The sequence below is a fragment of the Protopterus annectens genome, chromosome 1.part1 (genome assembly GCF_019279795.1).
Source record: "Protopterus annectens isolate FY-2018-M chromosome 1.part1, PAN1.0, whole genome shotgun sequence".
In the NCBI taxonomy this organism is placed as follows: domain Eukaryota; kingdom Metazoa; phylum Chordata; order Ceratodontiformes; family Protopteridae; genus Protopterus; species Protopterus annectens.
The window spans coordinates 191,554,864-191,571,065 of NC_056726.1; the positions used below are offsets into that span (position 1 = coordinate 191,554,864).

Sequence of the window (16,202 nt, forward strand, 5' to 3'; positions counted from 1 at the left end):
AATGCTTTATCTATATTTTTTTCTTGTGAGGAAAATATGCTTTAAATAATTCATTGTTTACAGTGTGTGTATGATTCCGCTGATACTTCTTCCAGGTCTATTACCACGGGTACTGTTTTGATGAGGTTTGGATGGCTGCATTCTCAGAACTTCCCAGATGATGATAAAAATGAGATTTTAAATTCACCCCTGGATAGAGATGTAGTGCTTGGCCTCCCACTGCAGAGGTGAATCAAATGTGTGATGAAAGGGGCAAGCTGATCCAGGGAACCTCTAAGATTTTTCAGCCCTCCTTTTCCAAATTTTATAAGAAATTTTCTATCTCCTCATCTATTTTTGGCACAAAAAAAAAAAAACAATGAATAAAGACTCTCAACAAAATAACAGGTAAACATACATTGATGAAAAAATGACAAGGGGTTGCAAAAAGAAGTCTCAAACCTCCAAAAACCAAGAACGGTAAAACAAGTCTGATTGATTATTCAAACACCCTTGTGATCCTCTCCCACTCTGGCCACTTTTTTCTTCCAGAAAGTGCAAATCTCCATTTTTTTATCTTTGGCAGCAAATAGTTTGAGATGAATGGGTTCTAAAAATCATTCATCGAGATTACAGATGGCAGTGGGAGGAAATTCCTCCTTTCCAGGAAGTTATTCATTATCCTCCAGATTAGACTATTTTCTTTCCGCCAGTTCTTCATCACATGCTGTTCCAAGGAGTGATAAAAACATTTCCTTCCCAGGTGGGGAAAGGTTTTTATTGAAAGATGTTCTAGTGCTAAGGAAAGAAAATGCTTACAGACCAGTTCTGAATTGTTCTTTCCTCAACCTATTTGTGTAAGTGCTCAAATTCAGAATTATGTTATTTCATAACTTGTTACGTGTTCTTCCTCTTTCAAGTTTACTGGTAACACTGGACTTAAAAGATACTTACCATCCCACCCCTCTTCATTCAGACTTCAGATATTTCCTAAGGTTTTGTGCATCTGAATCACATTGTTACTTCTCTGCCTTACCATTTGGACCATCCACTGCACCAGGAGTGTTCACAAAGTGTCTAGCTCCAGTTGTAGCTCATTGCAGGTTACAGGGTATCTGCATTTTTTCCATATTTAGAGGATTTGCTTATTTTTGCCAAGTTTTTTTTTTTGGTGTCACGGATCAATCTCTTGGGTGAGATTTATCTTACACAAGCTGAAATTCCAAGAGTGAATTCAAAATTCTTTCTTGACTCATTTAGCATTGTGTTCCTGGGATATCACCTAGACACCTCAGTTCAAAGAGCTTTTCTGCCACTGGAAGAATAGTTACTGAAAAGGAATGCCTCAGGGTTTGGGGTATCATGGCATCTATGATTTTCATGATACCCCTGGCAAGATTCAACATTAGAAGGATACAGTGGTATCTGAAATATCTTTGGTCCTAGCACCAGCAGCTTTTATCTTTTCAACTTCCATTGCTGGTGGAGACAGCAGAGATCCTTAAATCCAGATCTTCCATTCTACCTCCCTGCTCCAAAGCAGTCATTCACCACAGACACCTCATACTTTGCTTGGGTTGCAGTTTCAGGAGGGATACAATTACAGGTGGTGTGGGACACTAAGGACAGAAGCAAGCATATAAATATCAAGGAGATACTTGCCCTGATCAAGGCACTCAACTCTCTAAACCATCTTTGGTCCCCAGGACCTCATCAAGTGGTTCAGACAATGCCACAGTCAGGTGGTACATCAGCATGTAAGGGATGACCAGGTTGTAACCCCTTTGCAGTCTAGCTATTTTAACTTGGGATATAGCTTCACAGCACAATCTCACTCTACAGGCATCCTACATTCTGTCAGAGCAAAATTATGTGGCTGACAAGATGAGGAGGCCCAGGGCAGACCCTCATTAATAGAAAGTAGATCATGTTTTTTTCCAAGATTTGATCGTCTGTGGTGAGTTCCTCAGGTAGATCAGTTTGCCTCCACTCTGCACAATCAACTAGCAGGATTCTGTTCCAGGACTCCATGCAAGAAGGCATGGAAGACGTGCATTTCTTTTCCATGGACAACAGTGTTATTGTATCCATTTCCACCCATTCTACTGATATCCAGGGTATTTTATTTCTGAAGATTCAGAAGAAATCTCATAAGATCCTTGTGGTGACTCCCTTCTAGCCCAGGCAACTATTGTTCTCCCTTCTTTTGGAAATAGCCAGGGGACATTACTACAAGCTTCCTCACAGACTGGGTCTACTCACACAACAACTGGGGTGTTTGACACACTCCAGTATGAATCAATTTCAGTTGATTGCCTGAATGATGTGGTCTTAATTTCTTTTAGACACCTGTTTGCTGAGAATGTGCAATAGGTACTAATGGAGGGAAGAAAGACAGCTACTAGAAAATCATGCATTAGCAAATGGAAAAGGTTTTCTGGCTGGTGCCAACAACATAGTTGTCACCCATTCAGGGCTAGCTGTTGTCTGCTTTTTTAATATCTGTATGATTTACTATCCCTTGGCCTTTCTTATTCCTATATCAAGGTTCATTTATCAGTTATTTCAGCATGTCTGCCTATGGATCTTCTTTCAATGAAGTCTTGTGTCAAAATGTTTTTGAAAGAGTTTTCGCTTAAGACACATTGAAGAAAACTGGTGACCCCCTCCTTGGGATCTTAATTTTATGTAGACAAATTACCGCTATTCCTCCTAAAGTATCCTGTATGTTATAGAAGCTAACACATGCTCCATTGGAACCAGCTAACCTGACTGACTTAAGGTTCTTAACATGAAAAACAGTTTTTCTGATTGCTGTGACCTCTGCAAGAAAGATATCTGAGATGCAAACTCTTATGCTGAGTCGCCCCTGTCTCATTTTCCATAGGGATGGGGTTTCTTTGAGAATTAGTTCTTCTTTTAAAGTAGTATCCGAGTTTACTTTAAGCTACTCTATTCATCTACCTGTTTTCTATCCTGATCCTAAAATGAGGGCTGTCTGCAGACAGCACGGATACTATTTTGACAGAACTAAATCTTTTAGATCTTCAGATCAGTTGTTAATTTCTTCCGAAGGTAAGAGGGGACAACCCATGTCAAAACAGACTATTTCCAAATGGTTTTCTAAGGCTGTTACCTTTTGCTATACTCATCATAACAAATCTATTCCAGGCAGGGTCAGGGTTCACTACCAGGCTTCATCAGTAGGGTTGGATTCTAGAAGCTGATTCGTGGTCCTCTGTACATACTTTTACAGAGCACTATAAGCTTAATACCTTCTCTAGGTCCAGATCAAGCTTTATTAGGACCATTCTCCAAGGGATTATGGACTCTTTTTTTTTTTTTTTCCTTCCACCTCCCAAATGTAGTTAGCTATGTTTATCTACCTATATAGCTAAGGCTACTGCAGCAGTGATAAATATGAATAACATATTACTGTTGTGTAAGTAAACTTACCGTAACAGTAGATATTTGAATGATCACTGCTGCAGTAGCTGTTCCATCCCACCATCCCCCTTGTTGTTTGGTGTCCTTTTTATACCAAAGTGTGGTCATTTATTTTTTGTTGTTCCTATATTTGTCCTTTCCACCTCCATATCTCTTTTGACATGAAAGCTTCAAAGGGCTTTATGCCGGGATGCTGAAAATTTCTAAGCCCAACTGACTTTCTTAATTCTGAGCATTATTTTTCCTCTGTAGCTGAAAAGAGGGTTATTTCATCTTATAAAGTGCTAGTTTGCAGAATCATAATTCTCTGTTTTGACATTGTTTCAAATCATTCATAAGAGATTACTAGGCTATCAACCCGGAAGTCATTTTAAGCCTAGCCATTTCTTCCCAATGTAATACCATAGAAATGCTAGTCATTACCCAATATTGCATTTAGTGATGACTGCCCATATCCAGGAGGGTTGTGAGCAGTATTCCCGGTAATTTATGGTGCCCAATCCACTCATCCAGGTTCGTCTTAAACAGTGTCATAGAGGTGATCTGTTCACATGAATTGGTAGCCTGTTCCAAAGACGCTGCAGTCACTGGGAGGTAAATCTGTCTCTTCAGCATGTCATATTTAAGTCGCAGGCCATATTTAGGTCCCTGGATTGGGTAACCCTAGTCTTGTTTGATTTACGGATATGTAACAGTTTCATTAGGTTTGGATCTTGGACTGCTCTATAGGCCAGGCATAAGTCTCCCCTAAGAAGTCTATACGATATGGAGTATAGTGACAGGGACATTAGTCAGTATGTGTAAGGCACATGCTGGAGCCCCTTGATCTTCTTTGTTAGAAATCTCTGAGGTCTCTCTCTAATTGCTGCAGGTGCTTAATACAGTACATGTCGAATGGGGTGTTATACTCAATTATGGATTGGATAAGTGCAGAGTGCAGGGGGGTTATAACCTCTTTTGTTCTTGAAGCACAATGCCTTTACTAATCAAGTATGCTACATACTAAGCTTTCTTTCCTACAGTAAACACTTGAAGTTAATGTCGCAGTCATCTTGTGATCCCAGGTCCCTTACCACTTCATGGGTACTTATGGTATTGTTGTTGATTTGATAGTGTGAAGGGACATTGCTTGTGCTAAAGGAAATGATGATGCATTTCTTTGCATTCAGTTTGAGACCATGACTTATACACCAGTTGTTGGTCTGTGTGAGACCTTCCTAGAGTATACTAACATCATTTGGGGATTCAATGATTGTACCTAGTTTGCAGTCATCTGCAAACTTGGTCAGCCGCAACCCTTTAGTTTTGACCTGAACCTCTGAGAAGTATATACCACACAGTGGGGGCCCAGCACTGACCCTTGCAGCACCCCGCTGGTAACAGGTCTGCTGATTGATGTGGAGTCACCCACTTTGATAGTGTGTGTGTGCCTGATTTGTGAGGCAGTTGGCAACCCATCTGACAATGAAGGGGTTTGAAACATGTCAACAAAAAGTATGGAAATTTCAAGTGCGGAATTTCAAGCAGTCATAAAGTTCCTCTTCCTGCAAAATAAAACTGCAAAGGAAATCCATGAATGTATAATGCAAACATTGAGTGACAAATGTTCATCTAGGTCATCTGTGAAGAAGTGGTGTACAAACTTTGTGTGGAGATTTTGAGACCGAAGATGTAGCAAGGTCTGGGAGACCCAAATGTTGAAATTGTTGACCATGTCCATGACCTGACTTTAGCAGATTGGTGAATATTGGCTAAAACAATTGTTGAGACACTACAGGTATCCATGGGATGTGTTGGGTTTATAATCCATGAGCAGATGAGTATGCAGAAGCTGTCAGCCAAGTGGGTGCCCAAATGTTTGAATGCCAACGAGAAAAGATGCCGAGTGGACACTTCCAGGTTGATTTTTGTGGCATTTTCTTTGAGCTGGTGCCAGCTTTTTGGAATGACTAGTTACTGTTGATGAAACATGGTTACACCACTATGATCCTGAGACAAACCAACACTCCATGCAACAGCAGCACTCAGGTTCACCAAAGCCAAAGAAGTTCAAGACCCACAAGTCAGCAGGAAAGGTCATGGTCATAGTGTTTTGGGATCAGGAAGCTGTTGTAATGACTGAATGTCTTCAAAGGGGCCAAACAGTTAATCCAGAATACTACTGTAACTTACTGTGCTGATTGAAGGAGGCATTGAAAGGAAAAAGGAGATGGAAGCTTCGGAAAGGAGTTTGCTTTTTGCAAGACAATGCACCTGCTCACAAGGCTAGCAAACAGTGGATGTTTTGATGGGAATGGGGTTGGAGTGTATAGACCATCCACCCTACTCACCACATCTTGCTCCATCTGACTGTTTCCAAACCTTAAAAAGAGTATGAAAGGGTGGAAAGTTTTGAGTGATTCGCAGGTGATTGCAGCAGAGGAGCAGTGTTTCAATAACCAGACTTAAGACTTTTTTTTCTGGCAGGGTTACAGAAACTTCAGACACAATGTGCCAAGTGTGTTGAACTTCGGGGAGAATATGTTGAATAACCTGTAAGTTTCATGGCTGCACGTTATTCCTTTCTTGGTTGGGCTTAGAACTTTTCAGCACCCCCTCATAGTCAGCTCAGCTCAGGCTGACTGATAATTTGGGTGCGTGGATTGTTTCCTGAAGCTTTATAATCTGTCTGGCTGTTATATCCTTGGCAGGGATACAATCATTATAGCTAAGGCTACAATCCATATAGCTAAGTCTACTGAAGTAGTGATCATTTGAGCATCTACTGTTGTGGTAAGTTTAATTGCACAACTTTACTTTCCCTTTTCTGGTTAAAATATGTATATATTTGTATTTTTTAATGACCATGTTTTTCTATTTTAGCAAGTCCCTACGAAGGTCAGAATGGGTTTGATTAAAGAAAGAAAGCTCCTGGCAGTGTTGGCTGTCTATGGATTATTCATGTACCAACAAATGTTCCGTGGAACTCTAGAATATAACTCTAACATTTGGTATTAATAGAGACAAGGACACTGCTGAGACAAATTCTGGGTAGGAAAGAAGAAACTTAAGGTGGATGAATTTACTGGTACTCTGACTTCTCAGAGACCAGCTGCTGTGGTAGTCATACTTACATAAGGTTGCATGTTCTCAACATAATTTCTCATCTTTTTCTCATTTCTGTCTGTAAATACTTCATTATTCTTTTCTGACTGCTTTCCTTACTATGACGTTTGGTAAGATTAGTCATTGACATGCCTGTTATGCATTTAGTACTTTCGTCATGTTCTGGAGTCCAGACAAGAATGATGTGGAAGTTAAGTATGCAGTATCACACTAGTACTGAAAGAAACAATGTATTACTTCGAAGGAAGGTAAACTGCAGGAATTACCGCAATGTTCCACATTTTTTTTCTAAAAATGTCCAGTTATAATCTGTGTACACAATTATGGGAATGTTGAAATTTATGGTGACTGCTAGTGTTCCTTTAGATTTTGAGGAAGACGTAGACTTTTGACATACACACATGCACAATTGCATTTTGGACTATTTACAAGTTATTGAAAAACTGAACCACCAGTCACCTGGTCTGAAAATGTGGTTAGATGCTGTCAAATGTGTATAATTATTGTAATACTTCAGAAATTCATTTATGTGGGAATTTAAAAGAATAGAAAGCTGTCCAGAAATTATGCCTTTTCCGTAATATAATGCTAGGTTATATTTGCACATGTGCAGTCTTTTCTGTAAACCTCTAACCCTTACATACTGATATACAAGTGTAGTGTGGTTGCATTTTGTATGCATCACCCTTCCCTTTCGATTCTGTAATGTTTGCGGTTACTTTGTAGGTTCACTACATCAGCAATAGGTAAACTTTAAAAAAAAAAAAAAAAAAACACCTGCTCAGCCTAATGCTTGTGTACCACAGTTGTCTGTAGGCATGAGCAATGATTCATGGTCTTTCGACGGTTGAGCTTCTTCACCATTTAAGTATACTATAACTCCATCTGATGCATTAACTGTCATAAAACAGCAGACCACAAAACAGTGACATGAAGCAGTTCATAGGCAGCATTACAACTGTATCACAGGGAATCTGTAATATGCAAACAAATTTGATTAATATTGAATGATTTATGACTTGGACATCATAAAATGATAAGGTACTTCACAAGAACTGAACATGACTCTAAAATAAAGCATTTTCTTATTGATCCAATTTTTTTTTAAATATTTATATTTTTTTATCAGGTAGTCAGTAGGTTCTTGCTTCTAACGGTGACATTTTCATTACAGTCAGATCTTATCTGCTTTACAGTCATTTGCTTTTACAATTTGATGAAATTTGGTTTGAAAACGTGGAATAAATATAACCTTCTTTTCAAGTCTATATACTGGGCTTGTGAGCAGTATAAAGAAGTATTCTTTATAGAGATATGTTTTGCATACAGTTAACTCATTTACTCCAATGGAGCTCCGGAAGTTTGCACCGTAACTTCCAATGGGTCGAGCCTAAGTCTTTTGATAGAATCAAATTATGTCCTCACATTTCAAACAAACATTCAAATCTCTGGAACCATAGAAATTATGAAAGAAGTGTAAATGACAAAACCCTTCAGCACAAACTGTTTTTATCGTCATGGATAAGGCACTGGCCTCCTAAGCTAGTTCCATCTGGGGTGATACAGTCTTACACCTATGAACCTATACCCTTATCAAGGGTATAATAATGTGTCAGAGATTTGGATGCATGTCTAGGCTTAAAAAGGCCCTTGTGGTTATTAGTCTAGTAAACACCTATGAACCTATACACTTATCAAGGGTATAAGAACTTGTCAGAGATTTGGGGTGCATGGCTAAGCGTAATGGTTGTTGAGATATTTAGAAAAATATTAAAATTCTACCTATATAAATTAATATTATAAAAACAGCAGTTAGTATCTCCTTGCCTACATTAGACAGAGGTCAAATATTAATGCAGTTGTTTGCCATTCTGTGATTAAAACCTTCTATATAGCATGGTTTTGGAATTTTTGATATAAATATGAACAAGAAAATTTGATGCCTAGAGGCGTCAGTAGGAGGTAATTGCAGATGTACCTGGAAGCATCACTCGGATGTGATGAGTTAAAGAATAAAAACTTAGTGTCCTACATGCATATGCTTATTTCATTCTGATTTCAATTTTTTAATGATTGCATTTACTTTTTTCCCTAAATTGAGCCCTTTATTAACTCAGAAAATACAAAGAGTTTAAAACTCAGAGTATAATTAACAGTAGTAACAAAAGCAAAAACTTCATTTCAGTGAAAAAGGAAAAGAACATCCCAGCTGCTGATGCTGTTATCCATAACCATGAACTGATGAGCAGGCTATCTGCCATTTAAATTTTACTGTAGAGAAGTACCCATCTTGGCTAAATGTAGGACCACCCACTGCTTAGCTTGTGTCTTTGAATAACCGTGATGAGAGAAAAGGCTGTTATCTAAATGACTAAGTAGAGCTTTTAGCAGTGATAAACTATAATTATCACACAAAGGATCAGTTTAGCTCATCAGTCAAGCAAAATGGACCTTAACTTGCTGTCATTCTTTTCAGGTTGGCAAGTATAAAACAAATAACATGCACTTGCTCTTCACTGCTTTACAAATTTCATAGACTAAAAACAAAGAATAATGCTCACTACACTCTGTTCGCCTGATAATAAACAAAACTTATAAAATACAACAAAAAACCAGGCTTAAATAGTGGGAAGTATACTTGCTGTGTTCAATTCAAGTAAGTCACAAAAGGTAACCAAATGTTCCACAAAAAAACGAATCTGTAACCTACAAACCGCTTTACTTTGCGAACTCTTAATCCAATAAAAAAAGAGTCAAAATCACCATAGAGTGTTCATTCGAACCTACTCATCCACTGGGAAAAACACGCAGCCAGCATGTAAAAATAAATCCAAGCGTCCAGTAGAAACCACGTTTATTAAAATAATTAGAACACAGGGCTAGCGCTTTCAACGAATCTTCATCAGGCCACTAACAAACAAACATACTAGCATCCCTTTTATAGCAAAATGCTAGAGTCAACTACTGATGTCACATCCTGTTTGGACATACTGAGGTCAACTCTGATGTCACATCCTGTTATACATAAAATATTTAAACTGACATCACTTTTGTAGTAAAACACTGCAAGCAATTCTGATGCCAAATCCTACTAAATATAAAATCTTATAAAATGTTTTAAATTATTTAAAATATTTAAAATATATATGCAGACATTTTGTAAACAGTGTACAATAAAAATGTTCTAAAATAACATTTCACCCTACTTTAACTGCTGCTGCATGTAACATTCAAAATGTTTTAAAATATTTTAAATATCTATGTAACCATCTCATAGACAGTATGCAGCAAATAAAGTGTTTCACAATTACATACTATCTTCCTATAAATACTGCACTTATATGCATACTAGTAACAAAAATGGCACGCATGTTTAGTATTTAATAATAAGCGATATAATCCCATTTGAAATACTTGTATGTATAAATACATGTTTAAAATAGGGATCAAATTAATAAAAATATTAATATCTACACATGAACTATTTAGCATAATTATAACTGTACAATGATCATTCAAAAGACTGCATCTAAAATTTGTACAGCGTGTGCTTCTAAATATCATAATGTCTGTAACAGCATAAATCATTCAAAACAGATATGTGCACACTCAAAGATTTGATAACAGCTGATATTATAAACATAAAAATATATGAGACTAAATGTGCAAAATCAGGTGAAATATGTGTGCTGGATGAAAGAGGAATACATGGTATATCAGCATCTTTCATAACAATTGGCCCCTAATAAGCCTGCAGAGTAAAATACAGAGACAACGATGGAGACAGAAATGGAAAAATGTGAGGTATGAAAATGTTATAAATATAAAAGTAAAACCAGCCAGAAGTTAATAAAGGGTGGCAAAGGGGTGAAAAGCTTCAATGAAGTTTCCTAGCTTTAAGTATAGGTTTGATGGAGACTCTGTCATTGGGGCCTGGGTACAAATCAGCCCTAAGCCTGATGATCCATTTGGCCTCTATCTGTTCCGTGGTGTTAAAAATATCTCCTCTTCTACGAGATAGAACATTGTTTTGAATTACTTGAAACAAAAAGCTATGTTGGGTAGATGTATTAATTACATGCCTGGACAGAGCATTTGAAGAACATGTGACTTTGATTTTATATAAGTGTTCCCTAATTCGGTCTTTAAACTTTCTGTCCGTCTTCCCTACATAAAACGCAGGGCAGTGTACACAGGTTGCCAGGTACACCACATGGCAGGTCTCACAAGTGGCAGAAACTGTGAAGTGAAATTCTTGTCCTGTAATAGGATGATTGAATTTATCAGTTTCTTTAATGAATTTGCAATAATTGCATTTTTGACATTTTTTAGTCATTTTATGATTACTAGTTGTATTTATGTCAAACCTATTCGGACCACATAACATTCTGTGTAAATTCAACTTATTTTTATATGTAAATTTTGGTTCTTGGCTCAATATCTCAGAAATAACTGGATCTGTTAACAAGATGTCCCAATGTTTTCGATATATGCTTTCAATACTATTTACATCTTGTGTAAAATGTATCGGTATTCTGATAACTCCACTGCTAGTTTTGCTGATGCTACTATCATCTCGTTTACTAGAGAAGTAGGGAAAAGCCCTGCCTTCTCTCAATTCACCTATGATACCTATGATGAGCAGGCTATCTGCCATTTAAATTTTACTGTAGAGAAGTACCCATCTTGGCTAAATGTAGGACCACCCACTGCTTAGCTTGTGTCTTTGAATAACCGTGATGAGAGAAAAGGCTGTTATCTAAATGACTAAGTAGAGCTTTTAGCAGTAATAAACTATAATTATCACACAAAGGATCAGTTTAGCTCATCAGTCAAGCAAAATGGACCTTAACTTGCTGTCATTCTTTTCAGGTTGGCAAGTATAAAACAAATAACATGCACTTGCTCTTCACTGCTTTACAAATTTCATAGACTGTTTTAATTTTCTTCTGGCAGTAATCATTTTTACAATTACATTTTTTCAGCTATAAAATCCACAGTAATTGAGGCATAATGTGCACTATAGCAAAATGTACTGTTTTATGACTGTGTGTGTAAAACAATGTGTGCATGAGCAGCAAATGACAAAGTAATATCTGCAGCACCATTGTCAGAGGCGCTCCCATGACAAATCATGCACCATGCTAGAATAAGAGGTACATAGCCTTTGTGATGATTCCTTTATGCCCATATTGTTTGCAGAGGCAACCAGTAAGTCAGGGGCAAAACAGGGTATAAGGGAGAGCGAATATATTTAAAAATGAGAAGGACAAGTAGTTTCAGCACCAGTGGCATAACATGCTCTTTACCATTCTATAAACTTTGAATTGGTGCATAAAATCATGGCTTCACTAAGATGACTCCACTGATCTGACAAGAAGAAGTATACAATGTAGTATTTAAAAAAGACAAACATACTTTTCAGTAGGTATTTTATGATCACAGTAATAATCATTGAATGATCCTTGAGTTTTAAGGCTGACCCATTCAAGGCAAAATTTACCCACTCCTTTTGTTGATAAACATTAACAATCCATGGGTCATTTGGTGACAATTGCTTTATTGTATAGGTTCATACATAGGTAGTTAGTAGGCTTGCAGTCCAGTGGTCATTGAGGAGCCTAGCCCACACTCCGAGTTATCCCCAAGCACTGTCTAGTACATGACTTGCTGATGGTCAAACTGTAGGCAAATCAGGCCTAAGGGAATCATACCCTCTTCCACTGGAACTGCAGCTCACATCCTTCAGCCTCTGCAACAATTGCCATACTTATCATGTTTCATTCCTATGTTTATGTGTGATGCAGTCTTAGCCATTTGCTGTCTTCTGGACAGACCTTAGAAATAATTGTAATGGAAATGTTTTAAACAGTTCCAAGGGGAAATGCCATTGAGAAATTTTGGAATATTGTAGTTGCTGTTCGTGTTCATAATGCCTTTCTTCTGCCTGTAAGTTAGACATTAGTGCTTATGCATTGCTACGTTTGAGGTTTTCCAACATTATTTGTGCTTTTGTCAGAATAATGGCCTTGCTGTTAAGGGTTCTGCATGATTCCTCTAGGGCTCATTCTTGTCCCTCTGTTATTGTTTGTTTTCTTGTTATCCCTGAATCTATATGAGTTGCCTAGGTCACTTTAGTTTGCTATGCCCTTGAAAAATATCAAAGGTGACAGGCTAATCTAAACTGTTATCAAATATTGCCTTTCTAGACCAGATTGTAGATGAAAAATGTCCAGAAAGGATTAGTTCACCTACGCAGTTAACCAATCAGTTGCAAATTTTAGTTTCTGAGAATTCTTTTGGTTGAGTTTCAGTTTTGATGTTGGTCAGCTGTTTATATTAATTAGTTTGATTTCTTGTAAGCAATTCAGAAACTAAGCCTTTGACGTGTTTTACTGGATAAGACAAAAAAAGAGCAAATATTGCTGCTGTGCAATTGTGTTATTTAAAAAACGTAAGACAGATTATTCTCTAAAATAACTATTTTGTACAATAATGCTGTAGTCCTTACTGAACTGTGATTCATTAAGGTTCATCCCCTTTGGCAAGTCACTTTGGATGCTGGTAAACTTTAATGAGTTATCGGTTGGGTGCCAATTTTTGCTTCAAAGCACTTTGAGTCGGAGACCTTGTATGTCTCAGCCCCTTTACCTTCTTTTTTGGTGCTAATGTTCATTTTTAAGACATAAAAATAATAATTTGATCTTCTGTGTTATTAAACATTGTTTGCTAGATGAAATTAATTCAGTGTAAGAGATAAATGCTGACCCCAGAGGTTTAAAGATGCAGCTAACTTAACCTTTTCAGCCCCAGCTGTTAAAAAACTATAGCAAAGCACACAAGATATCTTCACCTTTGGTAAATTTTGGTTTACCAGTGTTCACCTACTTCTAAATCCCAACAAAGTAAAATGAATGTTATTTTCCCTCAAACAATGCAGAAATGAAAAATGACATTCAGTATAACCTACTCATATAATACCAAATTTGATATAGTAAACCAGACTAAACTCCTAAGAGTTATAATTGATGAGAAGCTCAAATATGACCACCATATTCTTAAAAAAAAAAAAAAACTAAAAAGTGGAAATAAAAAGTACCCCAAGGATGTAGTTAGAAATTCTTTGGGTTCTACTTATTTGCTTCCTTCCCTTCTGTATGCATCAGCAGTTTTAACAAAAATGAATTCCACACTTACATCAAAGTTCGATTCCTGCTGTAACAAAAGCTCAATCTGCAACCTTTGCTCCCAGCAGAATTCATCACTATTTACCTCTAAAATACTAAACTGGCTAGAGCTCCCTAACTAGCTAACCTACACTCAACTATTCACTGCCCATAACCTGATTCATTCCCCAGATAAATGCCCTGCATTGCACAATACCCTACAACAATACTCCCCTGGTAGAGACCTGCTGTACTGTACAAAATCCTACCTTACAGTCACAAAACCTAACAGTAAGGCAGGTAAATCCCTATAGTCATGCTATGTTTCACAAATCTGGAATTACATTCCACTACACCTAAAGCAACAAGAGAAAATGCTTAATTTCAAAACCCAGCTTAAACCAAAGAAGCAAGATACTTGGCTATCATCTCGTTTATCTTCAGGATACTCCAACCTGTCATTTCTCTTTGCAAAATTACTTGCCTGCCTCTCTTTTTCCATTCCAGCAAGCCAGCTAAAGCCACTTCCATTGACCTAAAGCAAGTTGTCTCACATTATCAGTACTTTTGAACATCCCTCTTTACTTTTCAGTGGAATACATATCCTCTCATCCATCATTACTTTTCAGTGCATTATCGGGTGCTGATGGATAGGGGCATTGGGTGCTGACTTGTCAGAATATGGGCTAAATTCTTGGCTAGGCTTGTAAAGGCCTCAGGGCCAATAGCCTAATAACTTCCTATGAGCCTATGACTGTATGAATACATATCCTGTCATCCCCCATCTTATGACAGTAAAAAAAATGTTTTGTAACATAGTAATACATGTTTTCATTTGTGAAAACCTTGTACATCGATTGTCTTTTTTTCTTCAAAGATGGGTTTTGTCTCTACATCTATATTACCCTTTCCATCAAACGTGTGTTTTGCTCTGCATGTAAGCAGATGTTAGTTAGAACAATATCGTCTTGGGTAGAAAAATGTGTTTTCACTCCTTATCCAACATATGAGTGTTAGATCAATATCATGCCAACCAGCAGAGTGTCCATGTTCTAAGCTGTAAATCAATTATATAAGTGTACTAGAAGTTCGCTTTTTCTTTATTTCATCTAAATTTTACCAAATATTTAATTTGTCTTTCATGTACAGTATGTTCTGCTTTTCCTTCCTATTATCCTATTATCTATAACAATTACCTGCATTCTCCCTTCTGGACGCATCGGAACACTAGGGCATCAAAAGAATTACCTAACATCTCCCAGAAAAAACATTTTACCTCTGAAAAGGCATTGAAAGTATGTGTTGATACCGACACAAAGAAATTACAACAAGATAATTGTTATGTTTTGCTAGGTTAGGCAAACTAATCAGGCAGGCCAGCCAGCAGCCCAATCCCCCCCCCCTCCGCATCTTTCAACTTCTTCCTCCCATACTATTACCCCCTCACATAAACTGATTCACTCACACTCCTCTTTAGCCCCCAAATCTAGTTGAGACAATCCCATTGCTATACGAGTGACCACCAAGTGGCGACTCAAGAATTAGATCTCTGAAATACTAGCTTTCAGTTCTGTAATTTCCTACCCCATTTCTGCAATCTGACCCAATTCACTGTGTTCTCAGTTTCCTGAATCACTTACCCACCAGTGCTCCTTACCCTAAGGAATCCTTCTATCAGTGTCTTCTACTCTAACATCCTGTCTTTCTTCCTGTTAACCTCTGAACATTGCCTACCTTTCTCCCACCTTCAGACTTACCTGCTGTTTCTCTCACTTCACTGATTATCTTCCTCCACATTCTGTCTCTTGTCTCTACCTGAATCACTTACCCACCAGTGTTCCTTACCCTAAGGAATCCTTCTATCAGTGTCTTCTACTTTAACATCCTGTCTTTCTTCCTGCTAACCTCTGAACATTGCCTACCTTTCTCCCACCTTCAGACTTACCTGCTGTTTCTCTCACTTCACTGATCGTCTTCCTCCACATTCTCTATCTTGCTCTACCAGCTCCGTTCGCCCTTCGGGCTCACTCCGCTCCCCTACCCCCAATTCCCACCCACCCCCACTGGTCCTACTTTTATACCTCTTGAAACCACACACCTACACAATTCATACCAATCAGACACACCCTAACTACAACATCCCTCCCCCCTCTATCACTAAGATATCTAACTGATTCTACACTTAATATTACTTCCTATTTCATCTCTCACCCTCTCTTCCTAACTATGCACATAACACTGAACCCTTCTCAACTACAAATACTAGTCATACTATCACTTTTAACTCCACTCACAACTACCTATATCTTAACCTCCTATGAACAACCCATACACTCTACCTCTACATTCCCCTCCTTTCAAACCTCTTCACCTATAACATCATTTGCTGTGACCTTCCAAAATCCCACTTATAAATCCAACTACTTTCTAGCTAAATTTCACAGACTAGCTCATATTAAATTCTATAACCATAAAACTAGAAAATTCACCAACTACTTTTGTACA

The 16,202-nt window shown here is 37.7% G+C and overlaps 1 protein-coding gene across 2 annotated transcripts in view; it reads left to right on the forward strand.

The window, feature by feature from the left end:
* The window catches only part of BCKDHB (branched chain keto acid dehydrogenase E1 subunit beta), a 2,914,018-nt gene that overhangs the window by 2,304,801 nt on the left and 593,015 nt on the right, over positions 1–16,202 (forward strand). The gene's annotated exons all lie outside the window — the stretch shown is intronic.